This window comes from Chiloscyllium punctatum, chromosome 6 (assembly GCF_047496795.1).
Source record: "Chiloscyllium punctatum isolate Juve2018m chromosome 6, sChiPun1.3, whole genome shotgun sequence".
Taxonomy (NCBI): Eukaryota; Metazoa; Chordata; class Chondrichthyes; order Orectolobiformes; family Hemiscylliidae; genus Chiloscyllium; species Chiloscyllium punctatum.
Window position 1 is genome coordinate 10,446,775 of NC_092744.1, and position 13,279 is coordinate 10,460,053.

Below are 13,279 nucleotides of genomic sequence, written 5' to 3' on the forward strand. Positions count from 1 at the left end.
TTGGAGGTATCTGCAACCCCAAAACGATGGGCACTGCATCATCTAATTTTGCAATCATAACTACCGATCATGACTCAAAACTTTCCTTCACCAGAATGTATTGTAAGCAATTAATCAGTTGTTAAACCAAACGTTTACACTCATAGAATCCTAAAAATCATAATACAGAAGAGGTCTTTCAGCCTTTACACAATCTAAATAAATTGCAATGTAATTTTGAGATTCAGATTTATTATGAGGTTAGATTTATCATAGTATAATTAACTATTAAAGAATTCTATGTAATCAATTACCGTTGGTGTACAAGTATTGCAAAATTCTGAAATATTCCAAACCACTCTCTTTGAAATATTCATTCATGGAGTAGCAGACTCACCTTCAATAGCTACTCTAAGAAATAGCTTTAATTCTGAAGACAGGATTGATAATCTACTAACCTTACAGCAGATTTATTTATCTAGTCTTTTTGGGCTTGCTTTATATTTTTCTTGACTTTGTATAAATTCAGAGTAAACCAAACAGTAGGTTTTCAACTTAACGTTTGGGATTAAACTTGCCCATTGTAGACTCTGATTTTGAATGAGATGAAAATCTGGCAACAATAATGCATGGCCAACCATCAGCATCATCATACATGGGAACAGTAAGAAGAAAGTCCACTCCTGAATGCTGTATACGACGATAACCATGTAATAAGGGAGCACACTGTTCATGTGCGTTAGTTGATACTTTCCCTCCTACATTAATTCTCTCCTTCCCAGCGCTCTTGAGCGCACACTCGCTAATGTTTTGTTTTCTCTTCCCATTCTCTCACACTCACTCGCTATCTTCCATCATAACACACTTTTATATTAGAAAATGACCCCAGGACTTTAGTAAGTTAATTGAATCTATGCCAGCATTGAGATAAAACCGCTGTGGGATACAGCATCCCTACAACCTGACCCCATTTCCATAAACCACTTGGTAGGAGGACAAACCCAATAACACAAATCATCCCCAGCTGGAGGTTTGTATTCCCTCGGATGCATTCTCTCCATCTCCCATCTGGTGCAGCTAATGTTTGTCACTGTGTCAACTCAAGTACAAATATGCTGTAAAATCAGGTAAAGTTTATACCCACAATAGAAGGAAAAAATGGTACTTCAGAACAATACTCACTGAAATGTTGATGAAAGAGTTGGTGCTGATTTGTCAAGGTTCTGAGGTGGATATAGAAGCTCAATAAATGTGTCTGCCTCTGTGTGTTTTCCCCATACACAAACAATGTCAAGTTTGTTGTGGTACCTTCAATGCAGACATCTTGTATTGATGTCAATTTATTAATGTCTAAGAAAAATGCATGAAGTAAAGTGATTATTATATGTTAATTATTAATAAGGCATACTGTAACAGGTTAAAACTGCTGTTTGATTATTGCACAATTGGTTAGCAGATGTACATTAAATTCTTCTCTCCACTATCTTTTTTTAATCCATTCAAGATAAATGAGGCCTTGGAAAAAAAATAAGAAGGGAACCTAGTACCTTAAACGCAACACAATAACGTCACCAATATCTGTCCCAAGCTTATATGTTCTTTGTACAAAAAAAAACTCATGTCTCAAAGCTCTGTAAGATAGCCTCCAATTGTAATCTTCATCTTATAATCAGTTGCATCAATCTACTCCTCCTGAGAAACATCAAGCTATTAACATTTTGCATTCACCTAACGTAAATATGATTATATACAGCAATTTCCTACAAATCACTTTTGTGGCTATTGCTAACACATATTTGGTTAAAAAAAAATCCTTTGAATCTATAATAGTGATGTATAAAAGGAAGAATAATGAGAGAAAAATACTATTATTATTTTTTTGTGATGTTCTGATGGGAAAATGTCTCCAGCACTTATTCTGTCAATTTTAACTGATGTTTACAATTTACTTTCAGCAATTTCTAATATTTTTCTTTTTTATGTAAAGCTCTGCATTAAGAGTTATGAAACAGAGAAGGCAAAATAAGAAAATTTATGACTGTGTATTGTACCACATAGCTTTACAACAGCAGAGACCCGACAAGGTTAAACAAATCACCATAGGAATGATCTTTTCTCCTTCTGTCGTCCACCTTAATGAATTAGTGAGTATGAACCTTTCAGTTCTAGCTACATATCTTCCTAAATACCTCACCATTTAGCAGCCTAAAGGGAACCAACGCATCAGTAACACCTTCTATGCACTGTCGAGTCCCAGCTTGAACACACAAGACTCTGGAGCCTTTTGATATCATTAAAGCCAATCAAACATAAGACAGATTCACTGTCGCAGGGCTGGCTAACTGCACCTCAGCACCAAACAACATTTCAGGCACTCTGAAATGCATGTGTCACTGCTATGTGACAAATAGCATGTATTAATTAGGCACTAGACTTGGTGAGATTGCTGTTATTAACTGAGAGAAGATGGGTTGAATTTAATTGTGTGTGACATCAAAGTCAAGTGACTGATATTTCAAGCATCATTTAAAATGTTTGATATTAAAGACATTGTACTCGCATGAAGGCTGTCTAGAAATACAAAGGAAAATAACAGCAAGGAAATCTCACTGCCTTTATGTATCTTATGTTTAAAATTTGAGAGTGAATATAAATCTAACAGAGAGAGATTTGAAAAGAAGCCATATATTTATGTAACTGCTTTGTGAGAATCAAAATGTCAAACATCAGTAGCAAAATAGTAAAATAAAATTAAGCTTGATTATTTGAATGATGGCTAGAAGCTTTTAATCTTTTGAAAAGTAGTTACAACCTCAATAGAAGAAAATTATGTCATATAGCATATACAAAACAGAAAATATCTTGGCACATTGAACATGGAAACCTCTATTTCATATTCCTTTCCAGTCATGTGATACATCCTACTCAAAAAGTCTCAGTTTTGTTGCCTCTTCCAGTCATGGGATGAACACTACAACAAAACAAAACTTGTCTCTTTCTGATACGTAAGTACTGATTCTGTCAGGAAATGTGTTCAAATCGTGAAGCAATTTGAAAGGGTAAATAAGTAATCACTTCTCAGTAATAGTGACATTTGTAATATTCGAAGAAGGATGAATAAAAACTTGAGAAAGACTGTCAGATTTTAAAATGCCACCAAACAGTTGTGAAACAGTTTGTGAGAGTAAAACTAATGATAGTTTTTGATATTGGATGTCAAACATCTACCCAATCAGTGTACAAGTGCCTACTTTTTGTTCTTAAATGGTTGCCAGCTGATTCCCTAAAGTGATTGTGGAGAAGGTAGGGTGGGGCGACAGGGGACTGCAGGGACAAGAGGGGAGCTTTTAAGTTTCATTCCAGGCCCTGGAGCATTCCTATCCTATCTTTGTAGCTCATAACAGTAGTGATTGTAACTAGGTCAGCCAGCTGGACCTCATAGAATATGAGTTCCCTGTTAATCTGGTCCAATCAGGGAGTCCTGGCTGACAGAAAAGGTTAAATATCAGAGATACTGACACTCTGGTGCCTGACTCTTCTTGTCAACCAATCTAAACCCCCTCAAACTATTCAGAAGATAGTCTAGACCCTAACTTTTTTTCTTATTTTAAAGATAAACATAAGATGTTGTATTCTAGATACAATTTGATTGACCAAACTACCAGATTTAAAGCAAAACACACTTTACTAATCCACTAATGTTAGAATACAAGGAAATAATAATTCTATTGGAAAACTTAACAGAACAATAGAGACAGTAACAATTACTAATTAACTGTTACAATTTAACAATATGCCATAAACACACCCTTGGCAAAAAGCAAATTCAGAAAACTGATTGTCTTAGGTGCGGTTCTCTAATCCAGGAAGAAAGAACGTCATAAGATAACTCAGAGCCAGAGAGCTTTAGCTTTCAGGTGTTGCAAATAGAGATGTGAGAGCTTTTAACAACCCCAGCAACTTCTGCTGAAAGCTAAACTAAAGATCCTGGTTCTGTGGGAATTTGACCACACCCCTTCAGGCTGCTTCTGTTGTTCCAACATTGAAAAAAAAGCACACACAAGGCTTCACATGTTATTTATTTTCTCATAGACTACTCAGCACCAGTCCCCCGATCTCTCTCAAAAGGAAATCTGGACAAAACACACTTCTTAAAACCACAGTATTGGCTATAAACAGCGCTATAGTCAAGAACTGTTCATGTGTAAATAGAAGAAGTCCTGGTGATGGGATACTAGCCTCTATGGAGTTCGTTCAATAACCTTTTCAGGGGTGGGGGAATTCTGGCTTCTTGCAGATCCTCAACTTTCTGCATTCAACCATTGACAGTGATATTTTCATCTACACCGTAACCTTTCAAATTATGTTTCAAAAAAACCTCTCCACATGGCTCAGTTGGGAGCAATCTTAGCTCTAAGTGAAGGTTGTGTGTACAAGTGTCTCTCCAAGATTTGAGGATGATATTTAGGCTGACACATCAGTGCAGTACTGACGGAGTGCAGCAAAGTTTGGGGAACCATTTTTTGGAGGCGATGGTAAAATGCAACCTTGTTACTCTCTTAAATAAAGTTCTGGCAACATAACTTCAAAGAAAACCAGAGGAGTTAACCCACATTTCCTGACCGACATATCTTTCTTAATCAAAATCTCCAAAATTAACATTTAAATATTTTTTGGAATGTACTTGTGTGCAAATTGGGTGCCTCATATACTGTATCACAAGAAGAACTATATTTCATAAGTAATGCATTAACTGATAGATTCTTGGGTTCCCCTGAGTGAGAGGGGAGGGCAGAGGGGGAAAGAGATAAGGGAGGGTTGAGGTAAAATTCCATCCCAATTGGCTCTTGTTGAGATGCCAAAGGTAGTGTTCCCTCTAAGCCAGTAAGTTCCATGCGTATTAATCAAAATGTCAAAACATGGCTTCCATTTCCAAAAACCACTACCACACATGGACCTCTGAGGATGCTACATTGGTCCACGCCCCACCTGCCAGCTAGAATGCCAATGAAAGATCATCCTGCCAGTCTGGCAATAGCAAAGACAGCAGTGGGACTCCTTCTGGAATGAAGACCCTCTGACTGGAGGTGTTGCCTGAGCACTGCTGGCCAATCAGAGGTTAATAGCTCCAAACACAACAAGTGTTAGATGTTTTTAACTACCTTAGAATCATAAAGTCATAGAGCTGTACAGCCTGGAAACAGACGCTTTGGTCCAACTCGTCCATGCCAAGCAAATATCTTAACCTAATCTAGTCCTATTTGCCAGCACGTCGCCCATATCCCTCTAAACATTTCCTATTCATATACCCATCCAGATCCTTTCAAATGCTGTAATTGTACCAGCCTCCACTACTTCTTCTGGCAGCTCATTCCATACATGCACTACCCCGCTGCATGATAACGTTGCCCCTTAGTTCTCTTTTACATCTTCCCCCTCTTACCCTGAACCTATACCCTAGTTCTGGACTTCCCCACCCCAGGGGGCATACTTTGTCTATTTATCCTATCTGTGCCCCTCATGATTTTAGAAACTTCTATAAGTTCACCGCTCAGCCTCCAAAAATCCAGGGAAAGCAACCCCTATGGCTCAAACTTTCCAACTCTGGCAACATCCTTGTAAATGTTTTCTGAACCCTTTCAAGTTTCACAACATCTTTCCGATAGGAAGGGAACAAGCATTGTATGCAGTATTCCAAAAGTGGTCTAACCAAAGTCCTGTACAGCTGCAAAATGACCTCCCAACTCCCATACATAATGCCCTGACCAATAAAGGGAAGCATACCAAATGCCTTCTTCATTACTCTATCTATCTGTGACTCCACTTTCAAGGAATTATGAATCTGAACTCCAAGGTCCCTTTGTTCAGCAACACTCCCTAGGACCTTACCATTAAGTGTATAGGTCCTGCTAAGATTTGCTTTCCCAAAATGCAGCACCTTGCATTTATCTAAATTAAAGTCCATCTTCCACTCCTCAGCCCATTGGCCCATCCAATTCTGCTCCCTTTATACTCTGAGGTAACGTTCTTTGCTGTTCACTACACTTGCAATTTTGGTGTCATCTGCAAACTTACCAACTGCGCCTCCTATATTCATAACAAAATAACTTATATAAATGACAAAAAGCAGTGGACCCAGCACCAATCCTTGTGGTACTCCACTGGTCACAGGCCTCCAGTCTGAAAAACAACCCTCCATCACCACCCTCTGTCTTCTACCTTCGAGCCAGTTCTGTATCCAAATGGTTAGTTCTCTATGTATTCCATGCAATCTAATCCTGCTAACCAGTCTCCCATGAGAAACCTTGTCGAACGACTTACTGAAGTCCATATAGATCACAGCAATTGCTCTGCCCTCATCAATCCTCTTTGTTACTTCTTCAAAAAACTCAATAAGTTTGTGAGACATGATTTCACACACACAAAGCAATGCAGATTGTCCCTAACCAGTCCTTGCCTTTCCAAATATATGTAAATCCTTCCTTCAGGATTCCCTCCAGAAACTTGCCCACCACCAATGTCAGACTCACGAGTCTATAGTTCCCTGGCTTTTCCTTACCCCCTGTCTTAAACAGTGGCATCATGTTAGCCAACCTCCAGTCTTCTGGCATTTCACTTGTGACTATCGATGATGCAAATATCTCAGCAAGGGGCCCAGGAATCACTTCCCGAACTTCCCACAGAGTTCTGTGGTACATCTGATCAGGTCTTGGCAATTTATCCACTTTTATGTGTTCCACAAAAAGCATTGGGTGCTGGATCAGTTGTTAATTTTAAATCTGAGATAGATAAATTTTTGCTAAGCAAAGGTATTAAGGGATATGGACCAAAGGACGGGTAAATGGAGTTATGTCACAGATCAGCCATGACCTCATTGGATGCTGGAACTGGCTCAAGGGTTCCTGGGCCTATATTTCTATTTTGTGCTTAGCACCACACCCGAGAGGTCATGAAGGAAAGGCTCCAAAGTCCCAAGGTCAGAGTGCTCCCTGTACCAAGGGTAAGTAATGTGGAGAGTTGGAGCGAAGTAGTGTTCATAGATTGGGTGTCATAGGGAGAAAGAGGGGCATCATGGAGAGCGGTTGTTGAGGTGCATTGGGTTAGCAATTGGGAAGAAGGTGGCTCTTAGCTTCCAGGCCCGATTGCTTCTTGGTGTACTGTTTGTGGATCAGGCACCAAGCAACTTTAATCGAGGGAGGGACTGATTTCAAACTGCGCTCCCACCCCCAAACCCCCCTCCCACTCATCTACTACTGGATATGACAAGGTGACCGCACACGTTTAGCTTCCCTGCATGCAGCATAGCGACACATCAGTCTCCAGCTGAACGAATACAAGCCGCAATGGGATGACATTAATTGGTCAGTTGTGACAGAGCAGGAGGTCATACATCTTCCCGTGTCCAAACTCGCTATGAATGAGAGCAGAGATTCCACCCTAGATCTCTTTCCTACTTTCGGTGTTTTAGCTTGAATTATTTTACTGATGTACTGTTTATTAATTGATACAACCAAATGAAATCACCTCTTAACAATCTCATTTGAAAACTGAAAAACCTTGATTTCTGCACTCTTGACACATAAGATGTTAGCTATCACCATTCTGGTCTTTCTCTGAATCTTTTCAATCACTCCCTTGTATGTTTGTGACCATTTAACAGTGTGGTTTCCTTCCTGAGACTTTAAGTGACTTTAAGTGAATCATGAATTCCCTTAGGAACCAATGCTAAAGTCAGAGTTTGGTTCCTTCAAATGTTCTCTTGCCCAGAAAAGCAATGTACAAGTTGAAACATTGTGTTATGCAAGTGCAGTACTATACATTCTTAGCTGCAATAGTTTGCAAACTAAAATAAACTACTGAATATAGCAGAAAAAAAAGAGATTTATATTTGTAATTTTACAGATTTCCACATTATTGTCTCTTCTTTCACATGCTAATTTTTATGGGCTGGAGGTGTTGGAAAGTACAGTGTTTGACAGGGAGTGTAGGTGGTTTCTACACACATGTGCAAATAAATGACTCATAACTCAATGTTTCTTTTCCATTAGTTTCAGTAGAAGTTAATATTCTGGTTTCTTTTTTTTAACAGCTTTACAACATGTAACTTTTTGTGTCTGTTCAGGTGCTAATGAGTCTGGTGAGTAATCCAGTCATTTATGTTTTATGTCTTGCATTTTCTTTATTCATCAACAAGATGAGGGGATCACTGGCTAGACCAGCATTTATTGTCTGTCCCTAATTGCCCACAGGGCAGTTAAGAGTCAACCACATTGCTGCGGGTCTGGAGTAGATAGGACAGTAGATTGCCCTCGCTCAAGGACATTAGAGTTTTCACCTTACAACAATCAACCTCAGCTAGCTTTATACTGAATCCAAATTTCACCATCTGCTATTTTTCTAATCAAGCTATTTGGACGTGTTATCACCTCTAGAGCAGGCAGGATTTGAATTCGGGCCTCTTGGTCCAGAGGTAAGGACAATATCTTTGGACAAATAACTCACTTTTTTCTGCTATATCCAGTAGTTTACTTTAGTTTGCAAACTATTTCAGCTAGGAATGTGTGGTACCACACAGTGTTCCACTGTGGGCGGCATGGTTGCTCAGTGGTTAGCACTGCTGCCTCACAGCAGCAGCATCCCACGTTCAATTCCAGCCTTGAGCAACTGTCTGTGTGGAGTTTGCACACTCTCCCAGTGTCTGTGTGGGTTTCCTCCCACAGTCCAAAGATGTGCTGGCCAGGTTAATTGGCCATGTTAAATTGTCCATAGTGTTAGGTACATTAGTCAGAGCGAAATGAGTTTGGGTGGGTTACTCTTCGGAGGGTTGGTGCGGACTTCTTGGGCTGAAGGGCCTGTTTCCATGCTGTAGGGAATCTAACCAAGACACCGTTTATCATCTGTCTTCGGCCTAACCATCTTTAATTACTTCATTAATCACCTCTGAAGTGGAAAACATGTGGATGTTTACACAATGATCAGTACCTTTTAGGGTTCTGTAGATACTGTGGCCATGTGCACGAGTACTTGGTTAACCTTCAGGTTTAAAAATGACATGAAACATTTCCATCACACAAGTATCAGACTAGCAAGTTGGAGTGAAGACGTTGCTTTATCAATAAGAGTTAAACAGCTTTGGCCTTTATTCATTCCAGTTTAGAAGAATAAAAGTTGATTTTATTGAAACACACGAAGTCTCACATCACCTTAGATTATATACCACCATTTTTTGCTTTTAGCTACCACCAGTTCTGAAGAAGTGTCACTGGATTCGAAACTTTCACTCTGCTTTCTCTCTATAGATGATGCCAGAAGTGCTCAGTTTTTGTTTCTGTTTTTGGTTCAGATTTCCAGTACCTAAGAAGGCTTGGCAAGGTTGATATTGAGAAGATCTTTCCACGAGCAGGATATTCTCAAATTGGGGGACATAGATAATAAATAAGAGGTCTATCATTTAAAACTGAGATAGAAAGGAATTCCATCTCTTGCAGACTACTGGATGCTTGAAATTCTTTACCTCACAGTTGTGCAGGCTAGAATGCTGAAAGTATTTAAAGAGGAGATGCTCTTTAAATGCTCTGTGTGGAATGCTCTGCCCCAGAGGGCAGTGGAGGCCCAGTCTCTGGATTCATTTAAGAAAGAATTGGATAGAGCTCTTAAAGATAGTGGAGTCAAGAGTTATGGAGATAAGGCTGGAACAGGATACTGATTGGGAATGATCAGCCATGATCATATTGAATGGCGGTGCAGGCTCGAAGGGCTGAATGGCCTACTCCTGCATCTATTGTCTATTGTCTATTGTCTATTGTCTATTTTCTATTGTCTATTGTCTATTGAGATACATAGATTTTTGAAGCATTGGGCAACTTAGGGCTATGAAGAATTGGATGAAAGAGGTATTGAGGCTTGGGGTAGGTTAGCTATGATTTTGTGAAATAGTAATTGAGAGGACGAGGGTGGTGAATCTGAGGAACTCATTGCCATAGAGGGCTGTGGAGACCAGGTCATTGAGTGCATTTAGGAAGGAGATAGACACATTCTTGATTGGTAAGGGGATTAAAGTTATGAGCAGAAGGCAGGAGCAGACAACAGGGATTGAAAAACATGACTGAATGATAGAATAGACTCGAAGGGCCGAATGGCCTAATTGTGCTCCGATATCTTACCTTAATGCCTTATGATTAATTCACTCGCAGGATGTGGGCACTGCTGGCTTGGCCAGCATTTATTGCTCATCCCTAATTTCCCAGAGGGCAGTTGAAAGTCAACCACATTGCTGTGGGTCTGGAGTTACATGTAAGCCAGACCAGGTAAGGGTGGCAGTTTCCTTCCTGGAAAGGCATTAGTGAACAGATGGGTTTGTCCACCAATTGAAAACAGCTTCATGGTCATCATTGGACTTTGTAATTCCAGATTTTTTTTTTGTTGCATTCAAATGGCGCCATGTGCCACATCAGTATTTGTATCCACTTCTCTCGAACATTATCTGGGTCTCTGGTTGATAATCTACCAGTCATGCCACTTAGGAGAAAGTGAGGGCTGCAGATGCTGGAGATCAGAGTCAAGTGTGTGATGCTGGAAAAGCACAGCAGGTCAGGCAGCATCTGAGGAGCAGAAGAATAGACGTTTTGGGCAAAAGCCACATCCCCAGAACATTATCTGGATCTCTGGTTGATAATCTACAAGTCATACCACTTGGCCATCACCAGAAGATCAGAACCTATGGCAGGCTTGAGGGACTGAATGGCCTAATCCTGTTCCTTTTTTTTGTTAATATTCATGTTATTTCTGTTATCCAAGACAATGAAGGATGAGCAATAAATGATGGCTCTGTCTGAATGCCTGCACCCCATGAATAAATAAACTTTTTTTTTAATTGCCTGTTTAAATTTTACACCAGTATCTGCATCTGTCTGACAAGCCTTCTCCAAACTTTTCAATAAGTAAAGAAGAGTCCCACAACATTTTTGAACTGAAGGTGGATTTTTTTTAAAGAAAACTTAACATGAAAATGTCTAATGAACCCTTTCCAAAAAAAAATCAACTTTTCAGCGTGACTTATAAAACTTTTAAAATCCCTTACTTAAAAATTATCAAAGTAAAAATGTCATTTTCCAATGCCTCATTTACAACATTGCTGAGAATTTACCATGATTATAACCATTGCCTGGTGGACTCAAGTACTCAATGTGGTAAAAAAGTGTCCCAATGAGCCATTAAAATAAAAACCCAAAGATACCTTAAATCTCTAGAAATAAATGTCAATGAATCACAGAAAGTAATTCAAATTTTCATCTTGGCTGATGAATAAATATGTGTGCGTATTTGTGATGCATTCCAGTGCCTTCAGATTATTTGAAGTGAGCATTGCTTGTTTCATCGAAAAATGTAACAAATTTTTTTACAGCTAAGACTTGCCTGATTGCTGGGTGCAGCAAAATTGTCAGAAAGAAACAGTCCTGAAGCAGAAACGGCTGAAGAGGGTCACTGGACTCAAAACATCAACTCTGCCTTTCTCTCCACTGCTGCTGCCAGACCTGCTGAATTTCTCCAGTAATTTCTGTTTCAGTTTATTTGAAATGATTGCCTCGCCTGTTTGGGAATCTGGCATTGTGTCTGAAGCTTTACTCATATAATCCCTGCTGTAGAAAGAGGCCATTCAGCCCATTGACTCTGCTCCAATCCTCCAAAGAGCCTCTCACTCAAAGCCACCCCTCCGCGCACCTGTTCCTGTAACCCTGCATGTGATTGTTATCATGACTGCTCCTCCTAACCTGCACATCCTTGGACACTATGGGGCAATTTAACATGGTCAATCCACCTAACCTGCAGGACTGCGGGAGGAAACTGGAGCACCCAGAGGAAACCCAACAGACAAGGGGACAATGTGTAAACTCCACACAGACAGTCACCCCAAGGCTGGAACTGAAGCCAGGTCCCTTGCCCCTTTCGGGTAAAAGAGTAAAACATGAAATATCCAATCACCATCATACCCCTTCAAAATTCCCCTTACATGTCATCCATGACACTTGATGCCTCACATTCAACCCCATGCACCCTCACACCATCTAAGTCAAACTTTGCAGCTTTTCAACCTGCCTGTGTACATCATGCCACCATGCTAACCATTGCCGCTCCAAGCATACCCTATGGTCTTTTATGCCATTCATGACAATCAAAAAATCTCCATCTGCCCCATGATAGCTTTTGAACCAATTTATTGTCAACCCAAGCACCCCTCACACCACCCTTTGCCTTGACATCTAAAATATCAACTCACCTAGCATAAAATTATGTTGAGAGTTTAGGACCACAGATAAGATTTTAAAATATTTTATCAAACTAAGTTCTAAATGTCAATTGCAAATTTCAATTTCAATAAGAATACCTCTTATTAATAAAAAGCCATTTACTACATTTGCATCCCTTCAATTACAGGAAGCCTTAATGTAGCAAACATTTAATTCAATTGTTTACCATGACAAGTGAAACCGACCACTATGTGAGGAGTCATGGGACCAAATCCTTAACTCTTCAAGATGGTACACTGGCCATTCGAATAAAAACACAAAGTTCAGATCTGCTTTTACCAGGACTACTCTGTACACTTCAAGTTTCACACTCCAGAGCTGTCAAAATCCTACTTCAGTGAAAGCAGCTGCTGATTGGAGTGACCAGCTGTCTGCCAAAACTGCACGTGCTTGACTCAAGGCGCGATCCCATTCCAACACCTGCAGAAATGAGAATTGACATGTTCAGGGCTGGATTTGTGATTCCCAAGATCATCCACCAGTTTAATCCTGATGTACAGGCTGCCCGTCGAAATAGACATCCAGGCTGATATGTTTAACGTGTCTGGTGACTGGCCTTACTCTTTGACTGTAAATATCATCACCAGCCTTTCCAAAAGCCCTTGCCCGAAACGTCGATTTCGCTGCTCGTTGGATGCTGCCTGAACTGCTGTGCTCTTCCAGCACCACTAATCCACCATCCCCACTACCTTATCCACCAGAACCTCCAGGTCCCTGACCCCAAACCACAGTGCCAATGTCTGAAGCTAAACCTCCAACAAGTGGAAAGCTAAAGGGAACAAATTATTTAACAAATGGGAGTGCAATAAACAGGAGCAAGGAATTTCAACATTTCAAACTTATCCACTTGAATCCCTCCCATCGAAGCTAGGGTGCTGCTGACTATCATTGACTCCCACCTCTCTACATTACTCCCTTCCCTTCCATGCTCTGTCATCTTCCACTTCATTTAATAAGTTGACCCTTCACAATTGCGATCCGCCCTCTACCCC

The 13,279-nt window shown here is 40.1% G+C and overlaps 1 long non-coding RNA gene across 4 annotated transcripts in view; it reads right to left on the reverse strand.

The window, feature by feature from the left end:
• The window catches only part of LOC140478706 (uncharacterized), a 501,292-nt gene that overhangs the window by 199,681 nt on the left and 288,332 nt on the right, over nucleotides 1-13,279 (reverse strand). For all 4 annotated transcript variants that reach the window (XR_011960846.1, XR_011960847.1, XR_011960848.1 and 1 more), the window contains one exon: nucleotides 1,162-1,329. This is a non-coding gene — a long non-coding RNA (uncharacterized lncRNA). The remainder of the gene's footprint in view (nucleotides 1-1,161; nucleotides 1,330-13,279) is intronic.